This window comes from Phocoena sinus, chromosome 16 (assembly GCF_008692025.1).
Source record: "Phocoena sinus isolate mPhoSin1 chromosome 16, mPhoSin1.pri, whole genome shotgun sequence".
Classification (NCBI taxonomy): domain Eukaryota; kingdom Metazoa; phylum Chordata; class Mammalia; order Artiodactyla; family Phocoenidae; genus Phocoena; species Phocoena sinus.
Window position 1 is genome coordinate 78840743 of NC_045778.1, and position 11324 is coordinate 78852066.

Genomic DNA, 11324 nt, shown 5'->3' on the forward strand with positions numbered 1-11324 from the left:
TACATCAAGGACCCCATACGTCCTACTGTGAACAGCTGGTCGGAGCCCCCATCCTCTCCCCTGGATTACTTCAATAGCCTCCTGACTGTTCTTGGTTCCACCCTTAGTCTCTTGGAGTCAAAGTGATCCTGTTACAAGTCAGCTCACGTCTCCTCTGCTCAAAAATTTCTAATGGCTTCCCATTTCATCTTACTCCAAGGAAAAGCCACAATCCTTAATAGGATCTACAAGTCCTGTGGGACCCACAGCCATCACCTGTCTGCCCTCGTTTCCACTGGCTCCCTCCCAGCTCACTCTTCTCTACCCACGTGGCCCCTCACTATTCCTCAAACACACAGCACACGCCTGCCTCAGGGACTTCACGCCTGCTCTTCTCTCCTTCTGAAATGTCCTTTCCTCAGATATCCAAATGGCCAGTTCCCTTACTTCCCAAAGATCTTCATCAACTCTGTGAGGGCTTCCCTGCCACATGGCTGCCCTGTCTGAACTTCTACCCACAGCCCTGCACCCCACTTCCTAGCTTATTATTTCCTACTTCCTAACCCACTTCCTAGCTTATTATTTCCTGCATTATTTTACCTCTTTATTTTGTTTACTGTTGGTGTCCCCCACCAGATTGCAAGCACCCTGAGTCAGGGACGTGTCTATTTTGCTCCTCACATCTACAGCAGAGCTGACACATAGAGAGCATTCAAAAAATATTTGTCGAATGAATGAGTGAATGATGTTATTAGCTCGCCAGGGATACTGCTGTTCGACTTTCCAGATTGCCCTCGATTCAGTCAGTGACCAAGTCCTTCAAAATTCGGGATTCTGCTCCTTCCATCTCCCTCGTCTTTCATCCCCAGACTCCCGTGACCACCTACCTTTCTCCTCAGTCTCTCCACTGCAATCTCTCTTGCACAGATTTGCACTTTCGTTATTTCACTCTCCTCAAGGTTCCAGTTAGCTTGCTACTGCTGAATGAACAGAGTTGAAACACTTCTGTCAGGAATTCACTATGTTTCTGGATTTCGGGAACTTTTCTGTCCCCTTTCATCAATGATATAGAATAGACCCCTGCTGTTTTTTAAGCATATGGCCTGAACTTTTGGTGAATCACCACAAGCATCAACTGAAATATTTGTGCCAGCTCTTGAGTTTTCCCTTGAACCACATACCCAAACCACAGATTAGCTCCTTTTGCAACATTTATTGAAGCTGTTTCTTTCTTGGTGACTTGAGGAGTTGTGTGGAAAATCACAGAGCTACACTGAGATTCACATAACAGCGTTGTCACGCTTGCTCCAGCAGACCCCTGATCTTTTGGGCCACTTGTAAATAACCAGTATGAGGAGGCAACATCCCTAAGTATTAGGGAACTACTGAACTATCTGTACTACTTACTGTCTTTCTCCCGTATTTTCAGTCTCTCTACATGAACCATTATTGAGCTATATCTTATTCGGCAATTTCCAGAGTCTGAACCCAAATACTGTGGGTACTCGGTTAGCAATTAGAGGCTGAGTAGATAACCAATCACTTCCTGTTCTTTGGGGGCTTTATGCTTTTAAGAGTAACATCTGATTGTATTTTACTACAGGTATTATTCTTAATCTAATTAAGTTTTCTCTATTCTCAAGTTTTCTCATCTTCAATGCCTATATTTTCATGGCTTCCATTTTCTTATTCAACCAATACTTGAGTGCCTACTAAGTACCTGCCCTGTGAACATGGGGGTGACACATGTGAACAGGCAGGGCTGGGTCCTGTCCTCACGGGCATACAGTCTAGCTGAGGATGAAGGTGAGGTGTGAAACAAAGACTCTTAATCTTATAGCCAAGTAAGTAAAAGAAGGAAAAATGGCAGGTATAGAATAGGAAAAATAAAAAGACCCTGGGACAGGTAAGTTCATAGATGAGACAAGGGCCACATCACAAAAGACTTGATATGCTATGGTAGAGAGACCATGTTTTATTTTAAGTGCCATGGGTCTAACTCACCGAGTCATTTCTTGATCAAAAAAATTTTTTTTTACTCTTTTTGGTTTTCTTTACAATTTTCCAAAATCTAATGTATTACTCAATTTTCTAAATATTACCTATAATTTTTCTAACACCTACCTTCAATTTTCTTAAAGTTATTACTGAGATCAAGTACCAGGAGAGTTGGTGACAACTGAATGTAAATGGCAGAATAGAACAGATAGTGGGGTTATGAGCAAGCTTACCAAATAGGGCAGTAAGAGAAACCAATGAATCATTTTCATGTGAAAAATTATAAGAATTATTAAAAACTAAGTAACATTTCTTGACTTTGAGTGTTTATAATTATTTTCACTTAGGTCTGGGAAAATAGGTCTCTTCTATGATCTAAGTCACAGCCAATCCTTTTTCATCTCCATTGTTTGGGGAAAGGGTTCTTTACCTAAACACACACAGACTTTGCCTTTTAAAAAATTATTCTTTTAATACGACTCCCCAATTTGTTTTGACACTATTTACCAATGCATTTTTCTTGAAGAATCTGTGATAATTTTTATTGAAAGTTTTAAAGTAATTTAATATCTATTTAATGTCTCTTCATATTCTGCAGAACAGGAAATTATTTATTATTCAAATGTTTGCAAACAGGATCAAATAGACAATCAGTAATATCTTAAAAATCCTAGAACCTAAGGGTGAATCTTCTATAATACTAATATCAAAAAGTTATACTTTTTTTTTTTTTTTTTTTTTGCGGTACGCGGGCCTCTCACTGTTGTGGCCTCTCCTGTTGCGGAGCACAGGCTCCAGATGTGCAGGCTCAGCAGCCATGGCTCACGGGCCCAGCCGCTCCGCGGCATGTGGGATCTTCCCGGACCGGGGCACGAACCCGCGTCCCCTGCATCGGCAGGCGGACTCTCAACCACTGCGCCAACAGGGAAGCCCCCAAAAGTTATACTTTTGTCAGTTATATTTAAAAACTAAGATATTCCCTAGTGTTGCAGATTTCTGAATCTCCCAGGAAAAACACAACCTTAATAAAGTAAACCCTGATCTCCATTATGAGAGTACAAATGCTGAAAAAATAAAGGTATTAATTCTCTCCTTTTACAGGAGCAGCTCAGCAAAAGGAGACATCTGCCTATGTGGAACCTTTGGAATGAAGCTGTAACACTAACACAAACACTCACCACACGTACTCAACACATTTACTCAGGTTTTCACTTTGTGTCCTCTAGCTCTAGGTTTATGATAGACTTCCTAAGGTCAAGATCCGTGTCGGAGCCATCCTTGTGAAGTCTACAATATAAAGGGCTTTGCACAGATTATGCGATCAATAAATATTATCTGAAATAATAAACGATATACTTGTGAACCATGATTATAATGTTTAGAAGAAAGAAGGTTAATGAGGCATTACAAGTGAATAATAACTCTTCAGGATAAAGGGCTATTATTTTTTTTTGGAGAATGGGATCATTAGTCCCATATTCCATGCCAATTCTATTCAAAGTGCTTGTTTGCGGCAAGATAAGGAGCTTAAACCAGAATGTAAATTAACCCACTGCTTCCTTCACTGAAAAAGTCTTGCTGTTAAACTGAAATAAACAGTATGATTAGTGCCATAGTCTATTTACATGCTGGTACCAGCTCCTAGTCTCATTGCAAACTAGTAACAGTCTGTGGACTGGCACTGGTCTGCAGACCACACTTTGAAAAGAAAGGTTCTGTACAACCCCTAAAGTTGGACCAGTACTAATGATAACGATAATGATGATACTTCTACCAATTAGCCTTTATAGAGTGCTTACTGGGTGCCAGATGCTGTAAGTGCTTTATATGGATTACTTCATTTAAACTCTTAAGGACCCCATGAGGGTTTACTTTATTATTTCCATTTTTTCAAATGAGGGAATTTAAGCCTTCAGAAGCTTAGTTAATTTCTTCAGCTTTGAGATGCTCATCTGTGGTGGAGCAGGTGCTGAAGTCCTGCGGTCTGATCTCAGCTTCACCCCAGGTACGTGTACGGAGTGTGCTTAACGACCTCGTACCACACTGCTTCCTGACTGCGGTAAAGAATGTGGGCTCCCACCGCAACACTGTGGGGTGAAGAAATACTTGATATTATGGGAGATGTCAGGCAGGGTGGTCTGGAAAAAATACCGTAAAACAAATAATGTGCAATTCTTTTATGGGAGGAAAAACATAGTTGTAATCACCCACATGAAGTTACAAATACCTAATATGTAGACTTTATTTCCTAGGCGTGTTATATTTTAATTGAAACAATGAACTTAACGTTACTGGGATTTTTAGAAGATTACCCCTTTGCTTTCCTTTGTTTTAATTGGCTCAGAGCTCCCCAAAAGCACATCCTACTGGTTCCTAGTATCTACTTAAAACCTTTCTTGAACAAGGTAAGGTAAAAATTCAGAACTTATTTTAAAAACCTTATTTCTAGACTCCTAAAGTTGACTCTGTCTTGACTTTAAGTAAGCAAATCAAATTAATCAGCTACTTAAAAATACTCAAATGAAAAATGATTCACTTTTAACTCAATATTGGCTCATACCAAATACAGCTTGAATAACCAATCCTGCACAGTTAATTAATTTGTTAAAGAATCCTACATTCTGCCGGTAGTTTGCATCTACAGAAAGACTTCCCAAGCTCAAGCAATGCTTATGTATCATAATCACATATTACTCTCCACATGTAAGTTTGTAAATCAAGGGTTTGGTTAGACTTTCAAATGGCTGGGTCACTCAGTGCTTTTCAATATTACTTTGGTGATTTTTTTAACTGAATAATATTCTAAAAAGTAACATTTGAGTAAAAGCAGAGTTAATGAAGTATGCTAAAATATTAATTTGGCTCATGTATGCAGTCAAATTAGGTACCTGAGCAAATGGGTGGGAGCCAATCACAGCTGAAATCTCAAGACTAGGTTACTGCCGGCCTCCCCAGGGAAGTCAGCGTATTTACTGGATCTCCACCGCACACGAAGCCAACTTTGACCCATTTTTTTTAAAGACAGTATTTGCTTGAGGCATTATCATACCTCCTGGAGTTACATTCTGCTCTAAATGGAGATCATGAAAAAACCACAAATACCAGGACGTTTTGTTCTTTGCAAACAAAGCAATGGGTAGCCGTTTTGCATCACCTTTAACAAAGCAATAATAAACTGATAAACTGTTTTGTTGTACCCTGTGGCAGGTGGAGGGAAGCACTGGGCTGGCCAGAAAGTTCGTTCGGGGTTTCCCATAGGTGCTATGGAAAAATTCGAATGCACTTTCTGGCCAGCCCAGTGTAATCATTTCAGGGAATGCTGGTACATGAGCCCTCTAACAGCAGGGATTCTGTTTTATTAATCTTTCCAGATCTTCAGCGCACTTTTCTGGTCCCGCCTCTTTAGTCTCCTTGCGTTCTTCCACCGCACCCTGCTCCTCCTATAAGATATATCTGTGTACCCCAGAGTTCTATCCTTGGCCCTCTTCTCGTTCCACACCATCTCACTGGGGAATCTCATCACATTTTTAACTTCAATTAGTGAATGCTTCATCCAAATTTCTATCTTAATCCCAGATGTCTTTCTACAGTTCCAGACACACATGTCCAACTACTGCTTATGGGACACCCCAACTCAGATGACAGGCAATTTCAGAGTTAACCTTCAGAACCAAGCTCATCATCTGCCCCATTTCTTACACTCCTGAAAAAGAAAAAGATGTCTTTCCTTCTTTCCTGTTCCAGATTCAACAACTGACAGAACGGTCCCCCCCCTCAGCGGGGAGACAGCCCTGGCTTCTCCATCACCTTCACGCCTCCCCAACACCAACTCCGCCTCTCTCAGCTGTCCCTCCTCCTCCCACCAACACCGCCTTAGTATGTTAACATTTTTTCACGGGATTACTGCAAAATCTCCAATTTTTTCTGCATGTAATTTTGGCTCTCCATCAACGTCATTCACAGGCTGCCAGGGATCTCCTTCAAATGCATAACTGATCATGTCACTGACTCAAGTACTTTTGATTGCCTTCAAGATAAAACGTCACTCCCAGGTTCTTTCTGATTTAGCCTGCATTTGCCTCTCCAGCCTCACTTCCTTCCACTCCCTTCTAATAAGTTCTCTCTGCTCCAGCCACATGAACTTTTGCCTAGAGTTGGCCTCCCTGCCTCCCTACCTTTGCTCAAAGCTCCTCCTCTGCCTAGGAAGCCCTCCTGCCCCCACATACAATCCATCTGGTCATTTCCTAGTCCCTTTATGAACAGCGACTCCGGAACCAAGGAAGCACCTAACACACTATGGATGCTCAATAAATGTTTGCTGTATGCTGGAATCAATAACAACCCTCTACATTTAATAAATTCTTTGCAATATACAAGGTATTTTCATTCATATCTATAATCACATTTACTTTATTTCTATTCTCACAACTTGACTATTTGACAACCATTTCAGGTTTTATTATCCCCAGTTATCAATGAGGAAATAATAGCTCCTGACTTTACCAAGGTGGCAGAGCTAGAAATTAATGCAATCATCCCTGACTAAAGGCTTGTCCTCTTTCTATTATTATTCAACTTAAATTATCAGGTACACACCGAAAACCCACTATGAGCTAAAGGAATACAGAAGCCTAGGTCATGGACTTAGCTCTAAAATGCTTAATCTAATCAGAGGCCAAGACCCATACACAAAAAATGAGAGAAAACTCTACACGAAAGTAGAGTGTGTGTGTGTGTATGTGTGTGTGTGTGTATGTGTGTATATATATATATATATATAAAATAGATAGCCAACAATGACCTATTGTAGAGCACAAGGAACTATACTCAATAATTTGTAATACCGGTAAGGGAAAGAATCTGAAAAAAAAAAAAAAAAAATATATATATATATATATGGCTGAGTCACTGTGCTGTATACCTGAAACTAACGTGAAACTAACACAATATTGTAAATTAACTATACTTCAATAAAAAAAATCTAAGAAAAAAAAAAAGTATAGTAGAGTATAGGGATAAGTGCCAAAGTGTGTAGCGCCCCCAGTAGGAAAGAGAAATACATTCAGTGGGCAGTCCCCGAACCTGCAAGACTTCCCAGATGGGAACTGGGGGTGTGGGTGGCATGGCTCTGTAGCCCGATTATACTACGAATGATGAAAAGGGCTAAGAGATGGGCATTTCTTGAGTCCAACAATTTGAGTGCAGACCATGACAGGTCTGGAGGACTGAAAGGAAACAGCAAAAATGGAAATATAATTGTTTTCTGCCTTTGACTGAACTCCTTTTGAGTTTCAGAAAGTAACAGAGAAAGAGGAAAAAGTACCCTCACTCTGGCAAAATAACAAACAGAAATCCAAAAACAAAAATGAGAAACGTCCTCTGACTTATGATAGTAAGTTTGCTAAATGGAAATAACACATTCATTTGCTTTGTTTTCTTTCCTTCTTTTTTCTTTTTAAAATCATCCTACTAGGATTAAATAATGTTAACTTCCTACTGGAGTTATTTCTACTTTGAATTCTGACGTGACAAGAGATTTAAATAAGAAAAAGAAAGGCTACTCTTACTGGCTACCTTGCTATTCCTTGTGACAGTGCTTTGGCTTGCTACATTTAGTTAAGCATCAATCAGTCAAGTAAATAATAATGTAACTATTCTATCCAGTGATGAGCTTGGAAACTTTTTTAAAAATCAGGACTTCATTGTTTTTAACTTGACCACCAGTAACACCCTGAAAATGACAGTGAAAAGAAACAGAAAACAAAGTAGAAAATCCCCAAAGGGACAACCAATACCTTTACCATTCATCTCAACTCCTAGGACATTAGCAACCTTCTGACCTCAGGATATTTCCTCCAATAATGTATCCTTTACCTAGAGCGATTTCTCTAAAGCTCTTCTCACTCATTCAACATTTAACAAGTACATTGTACTAGGGCTGGAGGAAGAGAAACTGAATGTTGTCCCTGCCTTAGACATCTTTGTACCTTCCCCTCCTCCCACTTGCCCCCACCCACAACCAGTCATTTCTTCCATAGGTACACTATCCCCTAAAATCCAATGTTGCTTTTCAGTTGCCAAAGTCACCTGTTACCTAAAATATTTCAGTGCAGGATTTCCTCAATGTCAAGTTCATAACTACTGATAAAATCATTCATCTATAATACAAAGTATTCACCAATGCATATCTCCATTTTTCCAACCTTAAAATCTGCATGCAACTATTAAACTCCTGAGTCCTTGTTACTTTGGCACGAAGATCTACAATGTTGCTTCTTCTTTTTAAATACAAATGCCTAATCCTTTACTATATGGGAAATTTTAACCCTACCTCTTTTTTCTTTCCCTGCTAATAAAAGCCAAGTTTTCATCACTATCTTATCACATTGACTAAGATGTTATTAATGAGCACCATTATGTTTGTTTCTTGGATGAAAAGACCAATTCATGATTTTGCAAATGATGTGAAAACTAGAGTTTGAAAAGACTACACTACCAAAGTACTGTTGATCTTAGATGCTTTCTGTCTAAAAATCCATCCCCTGTGTCTCTACGTAACATGAACAGGTATTTAAGGTACCATGAAGTGCTTACTTTCCAACCTCAATTTATTACTTTAATATTTTAGCTTATGAATTACGGATTCTGTATATATCACACTGCTTGTTGATATCCACACATAAACCTTCTTGCTTTGACAATTAATCTGAAAATGTCTCCATATAGTCTGGGAGGGGAAAGCCTAATTTGGTGGAATATAATAAATGTCCCTTTTCAACACAGGATATATGCTTCTCAGGCTCAATTAACCTCTGAATGATTCGAAGAGAAAAGTAATTCTCCTTGATGTTCCTTGTCTACAGAGTGGAAATCTCTCTAGTGGCAAAGAATGAGTAATCACTTACATGACCGCAAAAGGCCTCTTTTCATTTCCCTCAAGTACTGTCTAGAGCAGCAGGAGGAATTGATGGAGGGGTCATAATCTCCAGCATGAGTACTAAATCAATCATGCCATTTTCCTCCCACCTGCACTTTCATTCTCGTCCTTTTCCTTCTCTCTTCTCCATTTTTCCCTCTTCCTTACAGTTGTTTTTCTTAACCTACAGCACTCTCCCCGTGGTTTGAATTTTTACAACCTACCAGATAAAATCCCTGGTGACTCTCAAAGCTTCCTTACCTGCATCAGTGTTTTAAAAACAAATATTAGGAAAGATTACGGTGTGGGATCACGTTACACTTGTTTCACATACCTATAAAGTTTTGGCACAGAACGTGTGGGCTGATGCCACAACTCAATCGAAAACCGGGAGGGCTGAAACAAACACACACACACACACACACACAAACTAACTCAACCGGAAAGATCCGACTCGGGCCCACAGCCTGAAATGTGACACTTGGGATGACAGTGCAATGCGGAGCGAAGGAATTCTCCCGGGTTTCAGGATACAAGGGACACACTCGGCCCACTGGTGACGACAGAAGAGGCTCTCATCTGCTCCATGCTTCCCGCAAATGTGACACGAGTGACCCAACTCTCCGCTCCCAAGGCGGGGCCGGGGTCCAAGCCCCCAAACCCCACCCCCGCGGCCGGGGCCCCCTGTTTGGAGGGCTGGTGTGCACAGGTTCTCTCCCCGCGCCGAGACGCTGCTACGGGAGGCTGGGGGAGGCCGCCTCCTCCGGAGCATTTTACGAGTCGGGGCAGGGTCGTCCCGGGCCAACGGGCGGGCAGGGGGCCCCAAGCGGCCGCAACAGGTGCGCCCGGGCCGCCCACCGCCCCTCCCGCCGCCCGGCCCGACCTTTACCTGCAGCGGCGGCTCCCGAGTCCGGGGAGGGAGCCTCAGGCCCGGCCGCCCTACCCCGCGGGGCAGGCCGAACTCGCCGGATGCACGGACCGACGGACCGACTGACGCCTTGGGTCGCCGACGGAGGGCCAGCAGGCCCCCAGCTGAAGGCCCGGGCACCGGCCCCGCCGGGGGCGCGAAGGCCGCCAGGGAGGGCGCGATCGCAAGATCAGGCCTCACGGGCAGAGAGTCTTCAGCCGGCGACCCCGCCGCCACCCTCGCTCGGTGCCCCTGCGACGCGCGGTCCTCGCGGCTGCCTGCGTTGCCTCGCGGCTTTTGGTCCCTCCCTCTCGCCGTCCTTCTTGCCCCTCCTCCCCCGCCCTCCGGGTTGTCAGGGCAACCGGAGGGACGCCGGCCCTGGAGGAGAGGCTTTCGGAGGGGCTGCGGCGGCGGCGGCGGCGGCGCGGGGGGCTCGGCCCGTGGGGCCCCAGGAGCAGCTGACCATGGAGCCCCAGAGTAAGGGGGCCGGGGCCAGGGCCGGGGCGGGCGGCCGGGCCTGCCCGGAACGGGTGTGGGCGCCCTGCGCGCGGCTCCGCAGGCTTTTAATGCTTTTGACACAGAAATACGGTCTCCTCCTCGAGCTTTCTTCTCTTGGAGAGACAAGAAGGGGCTAAATCCTGCCGAGTGTGTCCGCCGGGAGCCGGAGGGCCGGGTGAGCTCGGTAGTGTGGGCAGGAGGATGCAGCGCCGCCAGTGTGTTCCTTCCTGAAATGACCCCCAAGCAAATCCATTTCTTATTACTATTACTGTCATTGTTGTTGTTATTTTGTTTGGTAGTTTGATTCATTAACTGTAAATAGCCATTCTGCTTCTAAAATGTCAGCAATTAAACATGCAACAAGGCTAGGTCTTGTATTTATTAGAAGAGATCCCGTCCTCTTCCCAGTAGTCGGAGATTTGAAGGAGAAAACAATTTTGGAGCTTTGTCCAAGACTGTTAAATTCGCGACTGGAGGTTCTACGAGGTAGGCTTGGACACACACACAAAGTTACGATTTCTTTTTCTGTTTCCCACATTGTTTGACAAAAGGTGGGCAGTCTGGAGTTATCAGATCTAACACAAGCTTTAACTTACTGTGTTGATTGTGGTTGTTACTATTATTACTACGACTACTACTACTCCTCAAACCTCTCTAGAAGGACAGTGCTCCGTCCTTCTTTCCCAAGCTAATGTTTTATTGCTCCTTTTGTTCTTAAAATAAGAACAGTGTTTTATATGGATGGGCACTAGAAAGCCCTTGAACTTTTATAGGAGGATGCAGTTTGACTCTCAAAACCAAGTCGTCTTTTCTTGCACAATTTCAGAAATGGAAGTACTCAGACCAAATCCATTCTCTGGGGGATATGCTGACATTATTAAAGTTTCCAAGAAGGTTTTTAAGAACTTTTGCCTTTCTTTTAACTCACTTGCTGAGGAGAAAACTTACAAGTTGATAGTTAGAGTTGTTTAAGTTGATTTTGTACAGTATTCTGTCACTTGCACTTGTAACTCTCTGGATTCCACA

General features: G+C 42.8%; 1 protein-coding gene across 3 annotated transcripts in view; it reads right to left on the reverse strand.

Annotated features, from left to right (window-relative positions):
* The window catches only part of DHX32 (DEAH-box helicase 32 (putative)), a 55227-nt gene extending 45137 nt beyond the window's left edge, over positions 1-10090 (reverse strand). Inside the window, exons 1-2 of one of the 3 annotated variants that reach the window (XM_032608350.1) lie at positions 9783-10067; positions 867-959 (exon numbers count right to left, since the gene is read on the reverse strand). The gene's annotated coding sequence lies outside the window, so the exon portion shown is untranslated. Of the gene's footprint in view, positions 1-866; positions 960-9782 lie in introns of all 3 variants that reach the window. The other 2 variants (XM_032608351.1, XM_032608352.1) reach the window with 2 other exon arrangements.
* Positions 10091-11324: the final 1234 nt, after the last annotated feature.